General features: G+C 40.2%; 1 protein-coding gene across 1 annotated transcript in view; it reads right to left on the bottom strand.

The window, feature by feature from the left end:
• LOC133645671 (filamin-A-interacting protein 1-like) overlaps positions 1–23,108 on the bottom strand; it is a 78,224-nt gene extending 55,116 nt beyond the window's left edge. Inside the window, exon 1 of the mRNA XM_062040517.1 lies at positions 22,950–23,108. The gene's annotated coding sequence lies outside the window, so the exon portion shown is untranslated. The remainder of the gene's footprint in view (positions 1–22,949) is intronic.
• Between the last annotated feature and the right edge of the window lie 787 nt (positions 23,109–23,895).

The raw sequence follows: 23,895 nt of genomic DNA, 5'->3' as shown, positions 1-23,895 counted from the left end.
CAGCCAGACTAATGGATCCCAGAGAGTTAGATTTTTTTCAGAGTGCCCTCCATGAACAGGCAACCCGCCTGTGCAAACAGGAGGATCAGGTCACTGAGCTGGGAGAGTGCGTCCATCGTTTGGCAGCACGACAAGCAGCACGAACGCGGCACTCAAGGAGCTCAATTACGGCTGAAGCCCAGGTGATCCATTGACCATCAGTGATGCCTCGCCACCTGCCCCAATCACCTCTGCCGCCGCTGACATCGCCACTTCTGATATCTTCTTCCAGAATGGTTTACCAGAGACACAAGTGATGTCCGTTCATTCGTTGTTCAATGTCAACTCCATTTTAAACTGCGGCCAGCTGCCTACCACTCCCAGCATGCCCGCGTGGCTTTTACCAGCTCACACCTATCTAGTAAAGCTGCTGCATGGGCCACAGCAGAGTAGAGCCGACAATCTTCTTAATGCAGTTCCTTCCCAGCTTTTTCCAAAGCCACGGAACCTCTTTTATCAGAGGACTTCCAGTCCCTTCTGCGGCTGCGTTAAGGTCACCGTAGTATGTCAGATTACGCAACTGACTTCCATACCCTCACCGCCCAGAGTGATTCGAACCCTGTTGCTCTCTTAGACGCTTTCTGCTTGGGCTTGGATGACCGCATTAGGCATCACATGATTGCTGTAGATCTACCTCTGGACTTAAAGATCTCATTACACTCGCTGTTCGGATTGACAAGTGAACTAGCAAGCTAGAGGAAGACCAGAGCCTGCAGCAGATCCGGGCGAGGCTTGGCACCAGCATTCAGACTTGCACCAGTGGTTCTGTCTCCCACTCACTTCCGGCCACTGTTGGACTTCCTTCCATGCAACTTGGTCTTCCGAGAAACAACATTGTCAGCGCTTACCCCTCTCCCTATAATGTGGGCAATAGGACCACTTTTTTGGATGAAGAGCTAGTTAAACAATTTATTGTCTCAGTTTCTACACTTTACAGACTCCCAAAGTATTTCACTCACTTGACGGATGCCATCTGGCTAATGTGCAGTTTCAAACCAACCACGTACTCTTCGTATGTCAGATAACCACGTTGAAGAGCTTCGTTTTTTGTCATTCCCTCTCACTCTGCTCTTGTACTTGGGATTACCAGGCTTGTAAGGCACAATCCTCACATAGACTGGAACAAGCTATCTATTAGCAACTGGAGTGTATTTTGTCATTCCCACTGCCTCCGATCTGTTCGTCTAAGCGTCTTGGTTCCCACAGAAATTAAGCTCGAGTCCATTGGTTTAGTTATGTGCCGTCTCCTTATCACAAACTCAGGGAGGTATTCAGTTATGATCGCGCTCTCTCCTTTTCTCCACATTTGCTATATGATTGCTGTATCGACCTCCTTCCGGGTGCTAAATTACCATCATTGTTACTCTATAATATTTCTCGGCCTGAGCGTGAGGTCCTTGAACAGTACATCACCTCTTCACTTGCGTCTGTAGCCGCATGCTTCTTTTTTTGTAAAAAAGAAGGATAAATCCCTTTGACTGTGTATTGATTATCGCGCATTAAATGAGATCACGATCAAGAATAAGTATGCACTCTCTCTGTAAGAGTTGGCATTCAGTGCTATTCATCAAGCTAAATTTTTTACCAAGTTAGACATTCGCAACGCATACCATTAGTTCACATTCGAGGGGGAGACGAATGCAAGACAACATTCAACACTCCAATTTGTCATTTTGATTTTCTGGTGATGCCGTTTGGACCAACTAATGCTCCCGCCGTGTTCCAGTATCTAGTTAACGGTGTGCTTGGTGACATATTGTGTTGCTTTCTTTTCGTTTTTTCAGACGACATTCTTATTTTTCCTGGATGTTTGAGGAACATACACAGCAAGTACTGTACGTCTTGTCCTTCAAAGGTTGCTTCATAATAAGTAATTCGTCAAAGTGAAGTGAAGTCAATTATATTTTTATACAGCGCTTTTTCTCAAGTGACTCAAATTGTTTACATTGTGAAACCCAATATCTAAGTTACATTTTTAAACCAGTGTGGGTGGCACTGGGAGCAGGTGGGTAAAGTGTCTTGCCCAAGGACACAACGGCAGTGACTAGGATGGCGGAAGCGGGGATCGAACCTGCAACCCTGAAGTTGCTGGCACGGCCGCTCTATCTTCTTTCGCGTAACGTCTTCGTGTCGTGTAGCCACGACACGAAGATGGACATATGAAGAATATAAGCCGCTCTATCAAAAGAGCTATACTGCCCCTGCTGATAAAGAATTCCATGTGTCATTCGTGTGTTTTCTGGGGTACATAGTAGAACAGGGTTAGCTTAAACAAAGCTTACATCTACTAAAATTCTGTTTAAATGGACCCCAGAAGCTAACAAGGCGTATCTCAACCTGGAAGGTATTTTTACCACTGCTCCAATCCATGCCTATCCTGATCCTGCTTCTCCTTTTTTTGATATTTTTACTCTCCAAAAATGTACTTTTCCCCACAATACATTTTAACTTTGTTCCTGTCTCATTCAAACGTCCTCTTGAATTAATTATGAGTTTAGTCTCATAAGATTTCAATTGTAGATAGATAGATAGTACTTTATTGATTCCTTCAGGAGAGTTATTTTCCCTCATGAAAATGTATAGTGTTTTTGTAAAAATATAGTTGTGTTCTCATTCAAAATAAAATTTGTATTGTCATTTTATTATTGTTTTCATTGTGGTACTGTTAAATGAAACTAAACTTAGTTATCTTTCTGATTCTCCATTTTGGGGTCGCTACAGCGACTCACTTGCATGATTTGTTTGGCTTAGTTTTTAATGCTGGATGCCCTTCCTGATACATCTAGGTCTGCAGGTATTGATTATTTTATTAATCAAGTAATCTATTGATCAGTTTGTTCGATTAATCGAGTAATCACAGAAACCACATTTGATAGCCTCACAGCGTATTCTGGGAAAAATAGTTGAAATAACTAACACTTTTTCTGGATTCTCTAACCATATATTTTTTCCTAATACATGCACATCATCAGCATTGAAAATTCACTTTTAACATTTGTGAATTATTAATAATAACAACAATAATTGTAAAAAAAAATCACATATATCACAGCACCCACACACCACTGCTCTCATGTACACTCTATTGCAGCAGCTGTGTGGAAACTGTGGTAAATGGTCTGTAGTTATATAACGCTTTACTATACCTGAAATGATAGTCAAAGCGTTTTACATTGTACATCAAATGCACCCATCCACACACACATTGATGGCCGAAGCTGCCATGCAAGGCGCTAACCACGACTCATCATGAGCAAGGGTGAAGTGTCTACCATCTGAGCCACGCCACCCCCAAGTATTTAAAGTTCCAGGCAATCCATGCGGTATGAATTTTATATTCTTTTATTAGCTACTCTTAATTGAAGCAAAACGTTTTCTAATTAATAATAAATTGATTTAGTCGATTAATCTATGTAGTCCTAATACATCCCTCCCATTTATCAAGGCTGGAAATCTCCAGTGGCTGGGTGTTGAATCAAACCTAGAAAGGACTAAATAAGGAAGGAAAAATGTGAGTCTTTGGCAACATGCTCCAGCAGTTGACACCTATGAAATGCAGTACACTTGAGAGCCTTTTAAATTCTAACACAAGAGACAAAGCCTGCCAATATCTTAAAAATATTTTTTGGAATTTATATATCTGTGCCTTAGAGTCTGCATTTTGAATCAATCAAACTGTGAACAAAAGTTTGATGAGCAACTTACCATGTAGGGGTACAAAGCGCCAGTATGTTCCAGTGTTTTGATGGACAGTGCGTTCCAGTCTAGACGACCAGTGACCTTAGGGGTCAGACTTTATGTAATTGCCGTGTTCCTGGAAAATATAAGTTTGGCATGCAGACAGGGGTGAAAGGCTGTTCAAGTAGCGTCTGCAACTCCTACATCTATAAATCACTGTGCAATGCCTGTAGTGTATAGTAGTGATGAATTGTTGCATGTCAAAGTGACTTCAGTGGAGCGTTATTATTAGTGAACGTGTGCGTTAGACTGCAAACATGATGCAGTCTTTGTTCAGTCTCAACAATCCTAATGTTTTTTGGGTGTCACCAAGCTGCTGGAGGAGTGCAGCTGCTGGATCACATGACTCACCTTCATGAATCAAGATCGCAGGAAATAGGAATCGTGCCATTACTTCAAAGCGAGGGTCTGAGCCAACATAAATGTATCAAGACTTCATCTTATACTAATACAACGACTATGTACAGTATTACCCATAGGGTGGGGCGCATAGGAGATCATATTCTCGTAGTTCTGGAATAGAAACATATGGATGAAGCAGACGTAGATATTCTACCCTACCATTTGTCTGAGGTGTCATATATAAACTTCCTGAAGCCGTATTCCTCTAAATGACTATTCCGCTTGACAATCACAGCTGATGACTATGATGAATATACGCTTAAGCCAGTGGCGGTTTGAGCTTTAGGCATTCTCTGTGGGGCGCCACAAGGATGAGGGGGGTGGGGAGATTGATATTTACTTACGCCCAGCGCTTATTTTGGCACAAAAGAACACAAAGTCATCAACTCAAACCACTATCGGACGTATGATGCGATCAACACGTTGTTAAACGGGGGTCTTGCACAGGGTGCCATTGAAGTTACAACCACTATTGCCTTTTAAACATTGCATAACTAAAATGTAGTCCACCAAGAACTTTTGTAAGTCGACTAACAATAATTACAATGTTTCAGTAGACTTTGCTAGGATAATATGTTAAAGTTATTCCAAATTGATATACCGTAAGGGCCTGACCGATTAAGATACCAAATAACCAGTGCTTAATACCATGTGTAAACTATAAAATTGTGCACGCTATTAGTGGGTGTGTTGCGGGTGATCTATTAAGACTGTGTACACAATTGATAGCAAGTGCAAAAGTGGTGCAGTCCCGGAGATACATCTTGCAAACTTTTCTGAACACCCATGGCATCCAATGTTCTAACCTGTGGTGTTTTACTTGTTTTTGAATATGTACAGTAGCACATAATTGTAATCTGTGCCATCTTTTTGGGGATATGTAAGACTGCGATCTACACAACAACAGTACACTAAAGTTGCGCTCTTGGTGCCAAAAACACCAGCAATAACTGTTTGAGTTTGAGTTTATTTCGAACATGCAAGCATACAACATGATACATCACAATTTCCAGTTTCTCTTTTCAACATGTTCGAAAAGGATTAGGAAGAAGCAGAGCTTATTTAATCCTACCCCTTTTCTTTACATAACAGTTGCTAAAACTTTTTGTTCACTTCCTGTTCACAACTTATTCACAATAAACTCCATAAGTAATCACAATAAAAATAAATAAATAAATAAATAATAGTAATAATTTAATAATAATAATGGGTGAAGTAAGTCATATTTCATATGATGAGATAAGTAAGATTACTTTAAGAATGAATGAATGGATGGATGAAATAAATTGAGAATGTTTATCATGGTTCTTCTTCTTTGTACTTTGTAAACACTTTAAGTTTGAAGAGTTTCTTGAAGTGGATCATATTAGTACATTGTTTGATTGCTTTGCTTAATCCATTCCATAATTTAATTCCACACACTGATATACTGAAGGTCTTAAGTGTTGTACGTGCATACAAATGTTTTAAATTACGTTTTTCTCTAAGATTATATTTCTCCTCTTTTTTTAGAAGAATTGTTGTATATTCTTGGGTAGCAAGTTATAGTTTGCTTTGTGCATAATTTTAGGTGTTTGCAAATTCACTATGTCATGGAATTTCAGTATTTTTGATTCAATAAATAAAGGGTTTGTATGTTCTCTATATCCAACATTATGTATTATTCTAACTGATCTTTTTTGTAGCACCGTTAGTGAATGAAGTGTACTTTTGTAGTTATTTCCCCATATTTCTACACAGTAACTCAGATATGGTAACACTAGCGAGCAGTACAGAATATGAAGTGATTTTTTGTCTAGAACATGTTTTGCTTTATTTATTATTGATGTGTTTCTCGCTACTTTATGTTGTATATTTTTTACATGAGATTTCCAGTTCAATTTATCATCAATCATTATACCTAGAAATTTAGTTTAATTTACTCTTTCAATTTCTACTCCATCTATTTGTATTTGTGTTTGACTTTCTCTTCTACTGTTACCAAATAGCATTATTTTAGTTTTACTGAGATTCAATGATAATCTGTTTTTGTCAAACCATCTTTTTAATTTGTTCATTTCTTCTGTTATTATTTGTATTAGCTTCTGTGTGTTCTCTCCTGAGCAAAACGCTGTTGTATCATCCGCAAATAATACTAACTTTAAATCTTTTGTAACTTTACAAATGTCATTTATATAGAGATTGAATAATTTAGGTCCTAGTATTGATCCCTGAGGTACACCACAGGAATGGTGATGGTGCACTAGAATGAGCCAGGACAAGAAAATGCATGTTTTCAATAAGTTTTTTCATATAGGAGATATATTACCAATATCTCTCTGATATGACTGCCATTAAAGAAGTGCAGCATACACCAAAATAATTATGTAATTTTTTTGTCATCCATCAGCTATAAAATAATGTTTTATTCATGACAGTTCAAGTATGTTGACATGTATACAGACAGAGGACTCTCTCACCATTGTCTGTGTTTGCACTGAAATTGCCTCCTTGTCGCAGCCATTTGTGCATAACTGTGACGGTTTGCAGATACCATCTAAATATAGATGCAAGAACAGCGTCTGCCAACAGTTTCGGTCTTGATAAATCTCATTGCGGGTGGTAAATGATTATATTTGCATCTCCTCCTCCCAGTATTGTGGACATTCTGAAAATTATTCTGTATATTCTGCATGTATCAATGTGTTTACAGTGGTCCAAGTTACTCCGTACAACAGGAACACGCTAATGTTTTAGGAATGTGTTGCTAAAATGCTTGTCTCCCTGTACTAAAGTCAGCCGAGAGCCAACACCCAATCAGTTGCCCGTTGGAACTGTATGTCAATAGAAGCAACCCACAATCTAAATCAACTTTGAATGGCTTACCAAGCAATGGAATGTAAAAACAAGTGAGCTGTAATTACTATACAATGTACACTTAAACGAGAAATTAATCTCCTTACAGGCGGCCAATAGCCACATGAAGTACGGTAAATACAAGAGACGCTATTCCTCCCCAGTGCCGCGTTCCAACTGATTTAATGCATTGAAATTCACAACCCCTTAACATTGTTACATTAGGCAGCAATTAGCGGATAATCCACTGTTTATAGCCAGTGTGCTTTGCTGCCTCACCATTCAGGTTGAAATGATCTGGAGAAAATCGTCGGTTGCTATGGAGTTTAAGCATGTATTTTAAAACTAACTGAGTTATGAGTGCCAGTGATCTGTGAAACATCCAAATGTGTCGAAACTAAATTTTTGGAATTCAAGTCCAGGGGGCTCCTAAATGTCTAAGAGCTGTGCATGTGTCAGTGACAGCTGTTGCTGAGGCCCAGCAGACTCAGAGAGTTTAGACACCGGCTACTGGCAATGACCAGCTCCTCCGCCTCGTTTTTCATAGCGTGCACCGCAGAAAATGTCCCATGTCCTAATGCTAGGAATAGGAATAGAGTCAATATGGTTCAGGCAACTTTAAAGGTGTGAGGAACTATTAAAAGCCATTCTTCTTACCTCTCTTATTTAAAGTGTTAATCGCAATTTTTTTTTGCATCATATGATTTTCTGTATTGAGTTTTTAACAAGCCAATAATAACGACACACACCACATGCACTTCATGAGGCTAAACTTGTGCTGTGTCAATGTGAGTCATAAAGGTTGACTTAGCCAACAAAGAGCAATTGAATTAATTTGGGATTGCATTGTGTTATTCATTTCTTTATATATATTTATTTGTTATTTTTAGAATTATCTTTATTCAAACAATAAAAAAAAGTGTACCTTAAAACACAATTAGGATTTCATTATTACCTCTGTCAGGACATATTCGTCAGGGTTTATTTGTAGTTAGTTAGTTAGTTAGTTAGTTAGTTAGTTAGTTAGTTAGTTAGTTATTCACATAACTGAAAATGTTAGTATGGAAACAATACCCAGTAGTTACAAGGACAGTGTTGGTCATATCAGTACTGATACTTCACATTTTCAAGATCATTAACTTATAACTTTTTTCATCACAATTGTAATCAGGCAAAATCCCAAGATGGAGAGTATTTTTGTCCCTAATTAATGTTTTCCTTTTATGGATTTTGTTAGTGTTTGCATAGTGACAATAAAAATTATTGAATCTTGAATCTTGAGAGATGGTGTTCACTTCGCTGACATCAATGCAAAGAGTGAACACTCTTGCAGACTGTTTAGAAGCGACTTTTGTTTAATTACCTCTGCCTGGAGGTTGTGTATTTTCTGTTATCTGTTTATCAGTTTGCAATATAGGCAGAAATATAAAAGAAATGGGACAAGGCACAAGTGATTACGTTTTGTGGGTGGTCCTGATCACCGTTCGGATTCTGGAGTTTTTTAATGGATTATTTACTATTGGGAGATAGGTTCTATGCCAATTACTCTCAAGTTGTGGTACGTGACGCAGGCTCTGTCTAATGGTATGCCAAACAATTCACTTGATTAAAGTACAGTGTTTTAATTTCTTATATACAAACAAGGTGTTACTGTTAAAACTGTGTGCAATGTAACAGTGGCCAAAAATTTTAAACATGCTTGCTAAATAAAACCTCTGCTTGTTTTTAATGAATACTTACTATGTTACTGTATTTTAATGTTGGTCATTTTGGTGGTATTTGGAGAGCCACGTTTGTTCTGAGGTGGTACTTGGTTAAAAAAGTCTGAGAACCACTGGTCTGCAGTCCTGGGATGGTTTTACTATACCTGCTGATCACTATAACATATAATATTTAATGTATCAAATACGTTTGTTAAAACGGATTTTAAGCCCATGTCAAAGACTGCTGAAATAATTTTTTTAATATGTATTTAATTTCAATATCTTGCTAAAAAAAAGTAATATTCATTGTTATTTTGTTTGTGTTTGAAATTTAAATAATAATTTAAAAGTTAGCAGACTGCAAGCCTGTCATGTCTGTGTTCATGTTTTTGTTTGGCCATGTGCTGTTTTGTTTTTTGGACACTTCCTTAGTTCCTGGTTTCACTTCCTGGTTTTGTTTTGTAACCATAGCAACCATTAGTTTCACCTGTTCCACGTTTGGACTCACACACACCTGTCTCACGTTTTCACAGTCATGTCACGCACCTGTTCACAGTTAGTCACGCACCTGTTTTCACTTATCATGTCACTATATAGGCTTTTCTGTTTCTGTTGTTCGTCCTGGCGACATCACCCATTCATGCCATGTCCACAGTTCCTTGTCACGTTAGTTCTTGTTTCATCTCTTGTCACGTAAGTTTTTGTTTGTTTAATGTTCATAGTTCTCCGCCATTGTGCGCACCTTTTGTTTTCCTAGTCAAGTTTTTTTTACCTCCGCTGTGAGCGCCTTTTGTTTGTACCCTTTTGTTTGTACTTTGTAGTTTATAGTTATAATAAAACTATGTCTTTACCTGCACGCCACGTCCGTTCCATTTCTTTTGCACCACGGGAGAGCAAACCATGCCAAAGACCAAGTCTTGACAGATGTCGCCAGCATAAGAGCTCTCCCGCAAAAAATTTGGACCATTTTGACGAGGCAACGTGGGAGGTCCTCCGCGCGATGGAGGAAGAGACACTCCGCCATTCCCCCATGGAGCGCAGGGATCTCATGTGGGGTCCGACCGGCAAACTGGTGCCGATCAGCTCCCTTTGGCCCGGGGACGTTGGCACGTCATCCCTGTCCCGGAAGCGGCGCTCCAGACCGAGGATGTCAGGGAAGGTGAGCGGACAGCACGCTGCGCTCCTGCAGGCTCCTCCCCCTCCGGGCGGAAATGGAAATCAGCCAGCCTGGCAGCTCAAGGAGCACTCCACAGACCTGGAGATTGTTTTCCCGAATTCTTTACCGGTTCAATCCAAGCCACCCAAATTCCATGCCCCGCCCCCCAGGACTCATGCCACGCCCAAGTCAGAAATTTTTTTTTCACCCACAAAAGCCCAGGTGGGGGGTAAAGAAAGACATTTTGGACAATTTAGAGGGGAGGATTCTGCCCTCCTCCTGAACCCCCTCCGCCCACCCCAAAAGACGGTTCCAGACCGCGGGGAGCGCGTCTGGTATCCGCTCCTTGAGGGGGGGGCTAGGGCTGGGAATTGTTCAGGTGGGGTGGCTCAGCATCGTCACGCCAAGCCACAGCCTCCAGCACGACCACCACCACCTGTCTTTCGACCTGCCAAGCCACAGCCACCAGCACGACCCCCACCACCAGTCTTTCGTCACGCCAAGACACAGCCTCCAGCACGACCCCCACCACCTGTCTTTCGTCACGCCAAGCCACAGCCTCCAGCACGACCACCACCACCTGTCTTTCGACCTGCCAAGCCACAGCCACCAGCACGACCACCACCACCAGTTTTTCGACCATGCCAAGATCCACCAGCTCCACGCCAAGCGCCACCAGTACCTGCTCCACGCCAAGCGCCACCAGTACCTGCTCCACGCCAAGCGCCACCAGTACCTGCTCCACGCCAAGCGCCGCCAGTACCTGCTCCACGCCAAGCGCCGCCAGTACCTGCTCCACGCCAAGCGCCACCAGTACCTGCTCCACGCCAAGCGCCACCAGTACCTGCTCCACGCCAAGCGCCACCAGTACCTGCTCCACGCCAAGCGCCACCAGTACCTGCTCCACGCCAAGCGCCACCAATACCTGCTCCACGCCAAGCGCCACCAGTACCTGCTCCACGCCAAGCGCCACCAGTACCAGCCCCACGCCGCCAAGTGCCGCCCGTCGCAGCCCCACGCCGCCAAGTGCCGCCCGTCGCAGCCCCACGCCGCCAAGTGCCGCCCGTGGCTGCCCCACGCCGCCAAGTGCCGCCCGTGGCTGCCCCACGCCGCCAAGTGCCGCCCGTGGCTTCCCCACGCCGCCAAGTGCCGCCCGTGGCTTCCCCACGCCGCCAAGTGCCGCCCGTGGCTGCCCCACGCCGCCAAGTGCCGCCCGTGGCTGCCCCACGCCGCCAAGTGCCGCCCGTGGCTGCCCCACGCCAAGACCAAAGCCAAGACCAAGACCAAGACCCGCCAAGTGACCAAGAACCGCCAAGTGACCAAGACCCGCCAAGTGACCAAGACCCGCCAAGTGACCAAGACCCGCCAAGTGACCAAGACCCGCCAAGTGACCAAGACCCGCCAAGTGACCAAGACCCGCCAAGTGACCAAGACCCGCCAAGTGACCAAGACCAAGACCCGCCAAGTGACCAAGACCAAGACCCGCCAAGTGACCAAGACCAAGACCCGCCAAGTGACCAAGACCAAGACCCGCCAAGTGACCAAGACCAAGACCCGCCAAGTGACCCAAACCAAGACCAAGTCCAAGCACCGCCACACCAAGACCAAGTCCAAGACCAACTACGCCAAGACCAAGACCAAGACCCGCCAAGTGACCAAGAACCGCCAAGTGACCAAGACCCGCCAAGTGACCAAGAACAAGACCCGCCAAGTGACCAAGACCAAGACCCGCCAAGTGACCAAGACCAAGACCCGCCAAGTGACCAAGACCAAGACCCGCCAAGTGACCAAGACCAAGACCCGCCAAGTGACCCAAACCAAGACCAAGTCCAAGCACCGCCACACCAAGACCAAGTCCAAGACCAACTACGCCAAGACCAAGACCAACCACGCCAAGTCCAAGTCCAAGACCAAGTCCAAGACCCAGACCCTCGCCAAGACCAAGACCAAGACCCACGCCAAGACCAAGACCCACGCCAAGACCCGCCACGCCAAGCTTCGCCGCCTGACGCACCACGCCAAGCTTCGCCGCCTGCCACGACAACGCGCCCACCTCCTCGTCTGCCAAGGATGTGGCCATTCCATGGGCGTCCGCCACGCCAGGTGCGCCGACCTCCTCGTCTGCCACGAATGTGGCCATTCCCAGGTCGCCCACCTCGTCAGGTTCAGCGGCGGTCTACCCGCCGTCGCCACCTGACTCTGCCCCGGTGGATTCGGGGACACCTGGTCTGGCGACCCACCGCCATGTCCCCCTCCCCCCCTCCCATGACTCTTGATCCTGTTTTTTGTTTTTGGCCATCTGGGATCTGTCCGTAAGGGGGGGGTTCTGTCATGTCTGTGTTCATGTTTTTGTTTGGCCATGTGCTGTTTTGTTTTTTGGACACTTCCTTAGTTCCTGGTTTCACTTCCTGGTTTTGTTTTGTAACCATAGCAACCATTAGTTTCACCTGTTCCACGTTTGGACTCACACACACCTGTCTCACGTTTTCACAGTCATGTCATGCACCTGTTCACAGTTAGTCACGCACCTGTTTTCACTTATCATGTCACTATATAGGCTTTTCTGTTTCTGTTGTTCGTCCTGGCGACATCACCCATTCATGCCATGTCCACAGTTCCTTGTCACGTTAGTTCTTGTTTCATCTCTTGTCACGTAAGTTTTTGTTTGTTTAATGTTCATAGTTCTCCGCCATTGTGCGCACCTTTTGTTTTCCTAGTCAAGTTTTTTTTACCTCCGCTGTGAGCGCCTTTTGTTTGTACCCTTTTGTTTGTACTTTGTAGTTTATAGTTATAATTAAACTATGTCTTTACCTGCACGCCACGTCCGTTCCATTTCTTTTGCACCACGGGAGAGCAAACCATGCCAAAGACCAAGTCTTGACAAAGCCATTGAATCATTGAGGTCTTTTTTGCCCTGGTGCTACTTTATTAGGCTAACATTATTTTCCAATGTATTGTTGATATATGAAAGAATTGTAAATAGAAATATTACGAACCCCGTTTCCATATGAGTTGGGAAATTGTGTTAGATGTAAATATAAACGGAATAAAATGATTTGCAAATCATTTTCAACCCATATTCAGTTGAATATGCTACAAAGACAACATATTTGATGTTCAAACTGATAAACTTTTTTTTTTTTTGCAAATAATCATTAACTTTAGAATTTGATGCCAGCAACACGTGACAAAGAAGTTGGGAAAGGTGGCAATAAATACTGATAAAGTTGAGGAATGCTCATCAAACACTTATTTGGAACATCCCACAGATGAGCAGGCAAATTGGGAACAGGTGGGTGCCATGATTGGGTATAAAAGTAGATTCCATGACATGCTCAGTCAGTCACAAACAAGGATGGGGCGAGGGTCACCACTTTGTCAACAAATGCGTGAGCAAATTGTTGAACAGTTTAAGAAAAACCTTTCTATACCAGCTATTGCAAGGAATTTAGGGATTTCACCATCTACGGTCCGTATTATCATCAAAGGGTTCTGAGAATCTGGAGAAATCACTGCACGTAAGCAGCTAAGCCCGTGACCTTCGATCCCTCAGGCTGAACTGCATCAACAAGCGACATCGGTGTGTAAAGGATATCCCCACATGGGCTCAGGAACACTTCAGAAACCCACTGTCAGTAACTACAGTTAGTCACTACATCTGTAAGTGCAAGTTAAAACTCTCCTATGCAAGGCGAAAACCGTTTATCAACAACACCCAGAAACGCCGTCGGCTTCGCTGGGCCTGAGCTCATCTAAGATGGACTGATACAAAGTGGAAAAGTGTTCTGTGGTCTGACGAGTCCACATTTCAAATTGTTTTTGGAAACTGTGGACGTCGTGTCCTCTGGACTAAAGAGGAAAAGAACCATCCGGATTGTTATAGGCGCAAAGTGTAAAAGCCAGCATCTGTGATGGTATGGGGGTGTATTAGTACCCAAGACATGGGTAACTTACACATCTGTGAAGGCGCCATTAATGCTGAAAGGCAGGGACGTGCACATGATTATAGAGGGGCAGGGGCTCAAAGTCAGAAAAGGGCAGGAATTTTTTTTTTGGTCCTTTACACAATATGGAAATTAATGTAAAATTAAATTTGCTAATAGGAAGCTAACTACTTAGCTGTGTGTCCTTTGTAGGTAAAAGTGATTGCCATTTCTTTTGTGTCTGCAAATTATGGTCATAATGAGTTAATTTACATTATCATAGGCTTGGAAGACATGAAAAGCAACAAAACACTGGTTTATTATTAGGCTATTTTTTGTTAAAGATAAGCACTTTAATATTGAACATTGAACAGTGCAACATGAACTTTGAAAAAAAATACAAAAATAAATACCCAAATGGAAAAAACTTCAATGTGAAAATCTGTCCTTCTTCCCTTAACTTGATGAAAATACCATCAAGTTGTAACTTATGGTCTATCTCACTTAATGCTCAGACTAAACAACTGAAACGCAATACAGGGCCAAAAATATGGACCAGGGGCCAGTAGAGGGCTGTATCCTTTCTTTTTTTGGCTTTGGGCTGCAGGCATAATCAACATGAATCAAGTTTACCTACATCTTATATCCCCAGAATGCTGAAATTATTATTATTATTAATAATAATAATTATTATTATTATTATTATTATTATCATTATCATTGTTCTTCTTATTATTATTGTTATTATTATCATTATTATTATTATTATTTTGTTAACCCACACGGTAATAGCAAAGTCACAATAACCTTATATCTAAAACTCTACTGTGAGAGAAATGTGATCCGCCGTAAACGTGCAATTTATATTGAAAATTAACCCGGTGTTTTATTTTGTACATTACTTCCTGTCCCGCACGATCCGCTCTGCTCGGTGCGGACTTGATGTGCCGTGCTCAATTGATGCGCCGTGCTCCGACGTCCGGCAAAAACAGAAGCTGACACATTGACTAATAGAATAATACAGCGTTTTTCTGAAACATTACCCATATTAGATGCTGAATAAGTGGACGGCGACTAGACCATAACTCACAGGTTCAAGTTGCTCCACTGTCACGTCTGAGTAACCCTGGCTGTAGCCCGCAGATCGAGGAGGGGCTAAACGTTTAAAGGAAGCGGCAGGCTCAAACAACCCGGTATTACAAGAAAACGTGGAGTTTTTGTACCGCTGTTTTTTTTGTTTTTGTTTTTTACATCCCTGACAGGAATTTATTAATGTTGTTTAAAGAAAAGAAAAAAACACACACACACAGGCAGAGGGCACTTTTTAAGACGAGGTAAAAAAGGGCAGGGGCTCAGGCACCCATAGGGGCTCAGGCACCCTTCTATGTGTGCACGTGCCTGCTGAAAGGTACATACAGATTTTGGAGCAACATATGTTGTCATCCAAGCAGCGTTACCGTGGACGCCCCTGCTTATTTCAGCGAGACAATACCAAGCCACGTGTTACATCAACGTGGCTTCATAGTAAAAGAGTGCGGGTACTAGACTGGCCTGCCTGTAGTCCAGACCTGTCTCCCATTGAAAATGTGTGGCGCATTATGAAGCCTAAAATACCACAACGGAGACCCCCGGACTGTTGAACAACTTAAGCTGTACATCAAGCAAGAATGGGAAAGAATTCCACCTGCGAAGCTTAAAAAATGTGTCTCCTCAGTTCCCAAACGTTTACCGAGTGTTGTTAAAAGGAAAAGCCATGTAACACAGTGGTGAACATGCCCTTTCCCAACTACTTTGGCACGTGTTGCAGCCATGAAATTCTAAGTTAATTATTATTTGAAAAAAAAAAATAAAGTTCATGAGTTTGAACATCAAATATCTTGTCTTTGTAGTGCATTCAATTGAATATGGGTTGAAAAGGATTTGCAAATCATTGTATTCCGTTTATATTTACATCTAACACAATTTCCCAACTCATATGGAAACGGGGTTTGTAAATTTGAACATGGAAATAAAAATTAAAATATTAGAGAAAAAAATCATTAGGTGTAACACAAACGAAATAATGGTCGAAAATAGAGCAAATATTTACCTGAAAGGACAAAAAAGTCCCCAATATACTATGAGGGTTAATACTGTGTATTGACGTCATACTTCACCAAACATGGTCAGTGTAAATGTCGCATTGTGTTGAGAGGTCGATGCTGTAACTCAGGTGATGATGTAACTTATTTAGTGAATCTTGATTCCCTGCCGAATTGGCACACGCTCAAGTTTGGGTTCCAGATTTAATCAGGACCACCGTATTGATTTACAGTCAGTCTGATTCCTTTACGAGGTGGTCCTAATAATTGCTCCATCAGCATTCACATTTGCACATCCAACACTTCTGAGACAGAATATAAATGCCACTTGCCTCTTCCTACAGGCTGATGACTTCATGTAAATTAAATGGAATTCATCAAAGAAAGAAGTACGATTTCATCTTAACTATGCATGTGGTTTACTGATGTCAAAGTCAAATGAGTTTTTAATGTTTTTTACATTTTACACTTAACTACATTATACACTCGTATGGCTCTTAATAATTTGAGCGTGTGGTGATACTTTTTACACTTCTGTCAATGAAGACTGCTAATGTCCCACATACAAAGTGCTAAATGGTGTGTGCAAACAATAATAATGTGTGTAGTATTAGTGGGCGGGTTGTTGGTGATCTAGTAAGACTGCACACATTTGATAATATGTGAAAAAGTGGTGCAGACCGCCTTATTTAAATTAGGTTTTTGGGTGTATGCCAACCGTCACCATGGATACACTCATTTCCCTCCATATTTGTTGTACTATATGCTGCAACATTTTCTTAGCACGCCGATTTCGTGCTCTGAGAGGTGCCTCTGTGTTGCAATGGTCCAGACGCAAGAAAAGACATGTTGCATGTTTTTTTCATAAAGGAGCTATATTATTAATGTCTTCACAATAATGCCGTGATGCTTGACGGTATCAAACAAAAACTTGGTGTGTAGTTTTTTTTTTGGCACTTTAGCTTTGGCCGGGTCTGAAAAAAAACTACATCTCCCAGAATCCTCTGCGCAGTGCGGCCGACAAGGTGGGGGTAGGGAATGCCATAAGCAGGATATAAAAGTGTGTTTGTAGTAGATGAGAGGAATTGGTTTTTTTGGACATTTCCTGAAAAAAATAATCCAAATTGATCCACAACTGTTTGAGTTATGTTGCTAACAGACAAAAAAAACCTGGCGATAACATAACCTCTTTGGTGGAGGTAAGAAAGTCTGCATTCTGCAAAGCAATACTTTTGTCTCAAGCGTTTCCAAGGCGACACAGAGCCAGCGGTCACGTCACACAGCACAGAGGTAATCCCCAAGAAAAATGTTTAACATGGGAAATATGAGAAAACTGAAAAAATACTTGATAAATCCTCAATACATCTGTCTATTTTTCCACCGCTTCTTTCGATGTAGCGGGTGGGCTGGAGCCTATCGAGCTTCACGGCACAGAAGGCAGCGTACAAGTCACTACCTTGTAAATTGTCTCCCAGAAAATATATTTGAAGCCAACAAAGCCAAACTTCAGTTTGTGAGATACAAACCCTGTTTCCATGAGTTGGGAAATTGTGTTAGATGTAAATATAAACGGAATACAATGATTTGCAAATCCTTTTCAACCCATATTCAATTGAATGCACTACAAAGACAAGATATTTGATGTTCAAACTCATAAACTTTATTTTTTTTTTTTTCAAATAATAATTAACTTAGAATTTCATGGCTGCAACACGTGCCAAAGTAGTTGGGAAAGGGCATGTTCACCACTGTGTTACATGGCCTTTCCTTTTAACAACACTCAGTAAATGTTTGGGAACTGAGGAGACACATTTTTTAAGCTTCTCAGGTGGAATTCTTTCCCATTCTTGCTTGATGTACAGCTTAAGTTGTTCAACAGTCCGGGGGTCTCCGTTGTGGTATTTTAGGCTCCATAATGCGCCACACATTTTCAATAGGAGACAGGTCTGGACTACAGGCAGGCCAGTTTAGTACCCGCACTCTTTTACTATGAAGCCACGTTGATGTAACACGTGGCTTGGCATTGTCTTGCTGAAATAAGCAGGGGCGTCCATGGTAACGTTGCTTGGATGGCAACATATGTTGCTCCAAAATCTGTGTGTACCTTTCAGCATTAATGGCGCCTTCACAGATGTGTAAGTTACCCATGTCTTGGGCACTAATACACCCCCATACCATCACACATGCTGGCTTTTACACTTTGCGCCTATAACAATCCGGATGGTTCTTTTCCTCTTTGGTCCGGACGACACGACATCCACAGTTTCCAAAAACAACTTGAAATGTGGACTCGTCAGACCACAGAACACTTTTCCACTTTGTATCAGTCCATCTTAGATGAGCTCAGGCCCAGCGAAGCCGACGGCGTTTCTGGGTGTTGTTGATGAACGGTTTTCGCCTTGCATAGGAGAGTTTTAACTTGCACTTACAGATGTAGCGACCAACTGTAGTTACTGACAGTGGGTTTCTGAAGTGTTCCTGAGCCCATGTGGTGATATCCTTTACACACTGATGTCGCTTGTTGATGCAGTACAGCCTGAGGGATCAAAGTTCACGGGCTTAGCTGCTTACGTGCAGTGATTTCTCCAGATTCTCTGAACCCTTTGATGACATTACGGAGCGTAGATATGGAGAAATCCCTAAATTCCTTGCAATAGCTGGTTGAGAAAGGTTTTTCTTAAACTGTTCAACAATTTGCTCACGCATTTGTTGACAAAGTGGTGACCCTCGCCCCATCCTTGTTTGTGAAAGACTGAGCATTTCATGGAATCTACTTTTATACCCAATCATGGCACCCACCTGTTCCCAATTTGCCTGTTCACCTGTGGTATGTTCCAAATAAGTGTTTGATGAGCATTCCTCAACTTTATCAGTATTTATTGCCACCTTTCCCAACTTCTTTGTCACGTGTTGCTGCCATCAAATTCTAAAGTTAATAATTATTTGCAAAAAAAAAAAAATGTTTATCAGTTTGAACATCAAATATGTTGTCTTTGTAGCATATTCAACTGAATATGGGTTGAAAAATATTTGCAAATCATTGTATTCTGTTTATATTTACATCTAACACAATTTCCCAACTCATATGGAAACGGGGTTTGTATTTACATGAATAAAAGTTAAATTGATAGTTGGTTTTTCTGAGAAACAGAATTTCCCAGAGTGATATAAACATGTCCACTGTGGAGGACACTGCTTCTCAGAAAGTAAAAGTTGAAAAACTTAACTAAATTGAACATTATTGTTTTACACTGGATGTTTACATTGTGACTTTAAAAACACTCAACTGTAAGTTTTGTTTTATATTTGCTTGAAACAATGGATGTTTCTGTACAATTCTTTGCACTTAAAATACATGTTTGTGGTTATGAATATCATTAGAACATTTGAGCATTATGTTTGTGATCAATTATTGTAAATGGGTTTATCCTAAACATCCCTGCAACTTCATTTTACACACAATAACATTTTAAGTCTTTTTTTTTGGTGTGGGGGGGAACATATACCACAATAATATCGTACCGTGGCCTTAATACCGGGGTAATATCGTACCGTGAGATTTGGATACCATTACATTCCTAATCTCCATATGAAAAAACTAACAGTATTTATTTTTAAATGCCAGCAGACACCTAAATGACTCAATTGCATTTGTCTTATTCAACCGCTTAAGTCTCTCAGTAGCTATAAAACAATAAAATGGTATTTCTGAATAGGCGATATGTATAATATTTTTATTTTTGACTTGTCAAATATGTTGAAACACACTTGGATGGAATATTCTCTCTCCATTTTATTTTCTCATATCTATTTGTGCGTAACTCTGCCAGTTTGCGTGTACAAACGTTTGTACATTTCAGGTTGCATGTATATATTTGCAAGTGTTGTGGGCGTTCTAATAACAAACAAATGTTCATGAAATACTTAAAGACAAACACGCAAGATGGATTGCGCTATCTATTTTGCTCATTTAAAACACGCAATTCTCTGCGCACAAGTTTAGTAGATCAGCTTTCAAAAGTGTGCTATCAAGTTTGTGTTTTAATGTTTGTTTTTGTTTTTGTGTTGTAATATTGTTATTAGTGGTCACCTTATTTTTTACACTTGCATGACAGTTACGGGGCTTTTTGCAAAATGTACACAGCTTCTTAGACGTTAAATGTTTCATTCGTCATTTGTATGTGTTATAAAACTATATTTTTTCTTAATTAAATATTTTTTGTGTCATATTTTTGCTTGTCCGGAAACAGATTATTTAGTCTCCTTTTGATCCGGCCTATTAGAATGAGGTACAAACGAACCCCAATATACTAATGTGTTACATAATCAGAGGTTGATCACTTTTCTGTTTAACTTTAGAGAATCAGGATTAGTTTATGCATCCTGCATTCACTAGCCAATGAGGCACAACCAATCTGTTAGTCTGCCTAGTAACAGATGGACATGAATATGTCCCACAGAAAATTATGGAAGTAGAATTGTCTCACATCAATTTATATATCTCAATATGATATTAATACATATGCATGTATTAATAAATATACAAATACAAATGTGATATATAAATAAATAAATAATTTGTATAAATAAACGCGTATTTGTAAATATATTTTTGAGATTTGAAAATATATACAAATAAAATTTATAAATACAGTATAAAAATGTGACATACAAATAAATCAAGAATTTGTATACATAAACGTGTATTTGTAAATATATTTTTTAAATTTGAATATAAACATGCTTGATTTTCTATTTGTATTTGTATTGAATTTGCATATGTGGATCGCTTTTTTGCTTTTGTGTCGATGAGACATTCCTACCACTAACCAGATGCACAAATAAATGTGACCTATACACTCCCCTGAAAAACCAGCAGAGGGCACTGCAGCCAGAGCGGTCTCGGTCATAGACATGGTCAGATACCTGCGAGCCAATCAGAGGCACACTAGGGAGGGTCATATGATGATTGATATATGATGATTTGACACACATTGCACTGATAAGAGATCAGTATCTACATTGGGACAAGGTAATTAAACGGCATTGATACAATAAAAGAGGAGTGTGTAGGTCACATTTATTTGTGCATCTGGTTTGTGGGAGGAATGTAAAGTGATCCACATATGCAAATTCAATACAAATACAAAATTAAGCATATTTATATTCAAATCTCAAAAATATATTTACAAATACACGCTTATTTATACAAATTCTTGACTTATTTGTATGTCACATTTTTATATTTATACATTGTATTTGTATATATTTTCCAATCTCCAAAATATATTTACAAATACGCGTTTATTTATACAAATTATTTATTTATTTGTATATCACATTTGTATTTGTATTTGTATATTTATTAATATATGCATATGTATCAATATCATATTGATATACATAAGTTGATGTGAGACAATTCTACTTCCATAGAAAATGTGTACATCTGTCTGACAGTTAAGTCAGTTTGTCCGTTGATTTAATATATAATACAAATAGATATACTTTATAGATAATTGCAAGGTAAGCAATTAACTTTCTGGTTCGAAAAGCTGTCATGCCATTCATGAGCAAATCTCATGAGAGTTCAGTGCAGCAGGAATTAAGAATTTACTTGATGTGCTTAAAAATGTGACGATTCACATTGAAACCACACTACCACTATACATGTTAGAATGCAAAGCTGCACAACTCCCATATGTTGCCTTCATCACTCATCATCATTACGACAAAATGTTTTTTGTGTTTTTTGTTTTAATACTAAAAGTAGTTAACTTTATTTTTTACACTTGAATGACACACTACTAAAAAGAGCTGACAAACAATAATATACAAAGACTTGATTTTAGACCAAAAAAAATACTAAAAACTTGTGAAATTATCTGTCCATGCAGCTAAACTGGAGAAATGCCCCTCTTAAAAATTTTGAAAATTAAAAATAAAAATTATTAATTCAAGATATTTTTGCTTGTAATAAGCAAAATAATCTGCCAATGGAACAAGTTAAAAGTGTCTTGGTAAGATTTTTTGAAATAAGATATTATATTTAAGTTTAAAAAAAATTAAAAGCAATCTTGAAATCAGCAATTAATACTTATTATTAGCAATACTTATTAGTATTGTGAAGTTGTGTGTCTTATAACAAACTTGTTATGCTCAAAAGTAATATTTTTTAGCCTCAGAAGATCTATTGCCTAAAAACAAGCTATTATGTCTCACTGAAAATTACTATCCAGGGGATTGTGAATTGTACTAAATTTGTTTAGATATTTTAAACTAGAACTGGGAAATATATACTTGACGAGATTGTGAATATTTCCAGCATAGTTAATTTTACTTGTCAAGACATCCTAAGTTAGGCTTTGTATACTTATAAATTAGCAGGACTTTTAAGTAAAAAAATAAGTATTTTATTCTGAAAACCAACATTATTCAACTTGCAATTAAGAATCTTTGGGATGTTGCAGAATCTTTAAACTGGATTTTTTTTGTTAGTAAAACCAAAATGTCTTATTTGAATATTTTCTGAATTTTAACATGTTTAATAGACAAAATATAATTATCCATGCTAAAAATGCTAAAATTCAGATTATGATACAAAATAAATTACTAAAAATAAGTAAATACCTCTTAAAACAAGGGAAATTTCTAGAAATAAGATGTCAAATCTTGGCAAGTGGCAAATGATTTGCAGTGCAGTTAAGTACGATTCTATCAAATGTTCATATAGTAGCATGACTTCATAGATGACTCAGTGTGCCATCATCATCCTCTGTTGGCTTTCTACCCACATGCAAACGGTGTAAATGGTCACATTCATATGTAAAAAAAAAAAAGTTATTATTCATGGCTCTGCACTCCCTATAACAATGGCAAAGCTTTACAGCAACATATTCAACAGTCTCTTTGTGGATGAGTAACTCATGCAAAATGGATCAAACTGTAGGTTGACACACAGGAGGAAGACTCGGTTCATTCATAGTATGGTTTGACTATTATTGTTGCTCAATTGTTGAAAGTTGACTGGACAGTAATAAAGCGTGGACACTGTTGATATTGAGAAAATTACCTGTTGTGTTGTCCCCGGGTTTTGTTGGCAGTCTCCCACTGGTGACTAGTCCTGTGAATGAAGAGAAGTGAAGCATCCACAAATGTCCACTTGTGCTGGTCCTCTCGCTACGGAGTTATCCTCACATTGCTCACTCGTTCACGTCAGGGAGGGAATAAAGGAAAGCAATAATAACCACTGGAACTTCCCTTTCCTTCTCTTCCCTCCTCACTGGTTCACTCCCACTGCCTATTCAGTTCTGCCCCGGTTGGCCTTGGTCTAAAACACACATCACTCCCTGTAAAGGCAATTGAGGCAAGGAAATGCATGTGAACTTTTTGATCTTATCAAAGAATAGGTTTGTAGAAGTTTAAAGCCAAAGATGCTGATTTTTCGCTCCCATGCATTTCTTCTTGTCCGAGTCACGGAAGCTAAAAAGTTCCACTCTATATTTAACTCCTCCTCTCTTGCCAGCATGGGTGCTGCTTGGCAGCTGAGGCTATCTGAATCTTAGACACTTTGGCTGGCCAGCAAGAGCACTAACTCTCCCCGCTGACCCTGGCTGACAGCTGAACCATGTCATCTTGCTTGAAAGGTCCGGTGACAGCAGCCACCCAAACCCTGAAGTGGATCCAAGGAACCACCAACTGTTGATAGAGGTGGGCCAAACTTGCTTACCGAGTGGACTACAATCTAAAATAAGGCAGTGAGGTCATTGAGCTTTACTGTACGATACATAATCTAACAGAGGAGCTGCAAAAAGAATTATGTCTTTATAAAGTCAACTACTAAAGTCCTCTTGCCTCGCCTAGTTGGCCCCAATGTTTGTGGATTGTAACATCAAAAAGTAAAAAATAACTATTGTGTTGTTTTTAATAGGATGTTGTACATTTACAATTGTTTGCATTTGCAACACATTTGCCAGCATCGGTGAAAATTTTAACGATAAGCAATTGTGTCGTTTTCG

Source organism: Entelurus aequoreus, linkage group LG03 (genome assembly GCF_033978785.1).
Source record: "Entelurus aequoreus isolate RoL-2023_Sb linkage group LG03, RoL_Eaeq_v1.1, whole genome shotgun sequence".
Classification (NCBI taxonomy): Eukaryota; Metazoa; Chordata; class Actinopteri; order Syngnathiformes; family Syngnathidae; genus Entelurus; species Entelurus aequoreus.
The sequence above is the reverse complement of the archived record's forward strand: the minus strand, read 5'-3'. Positions and strand labels throughout refer to the sequence as shown.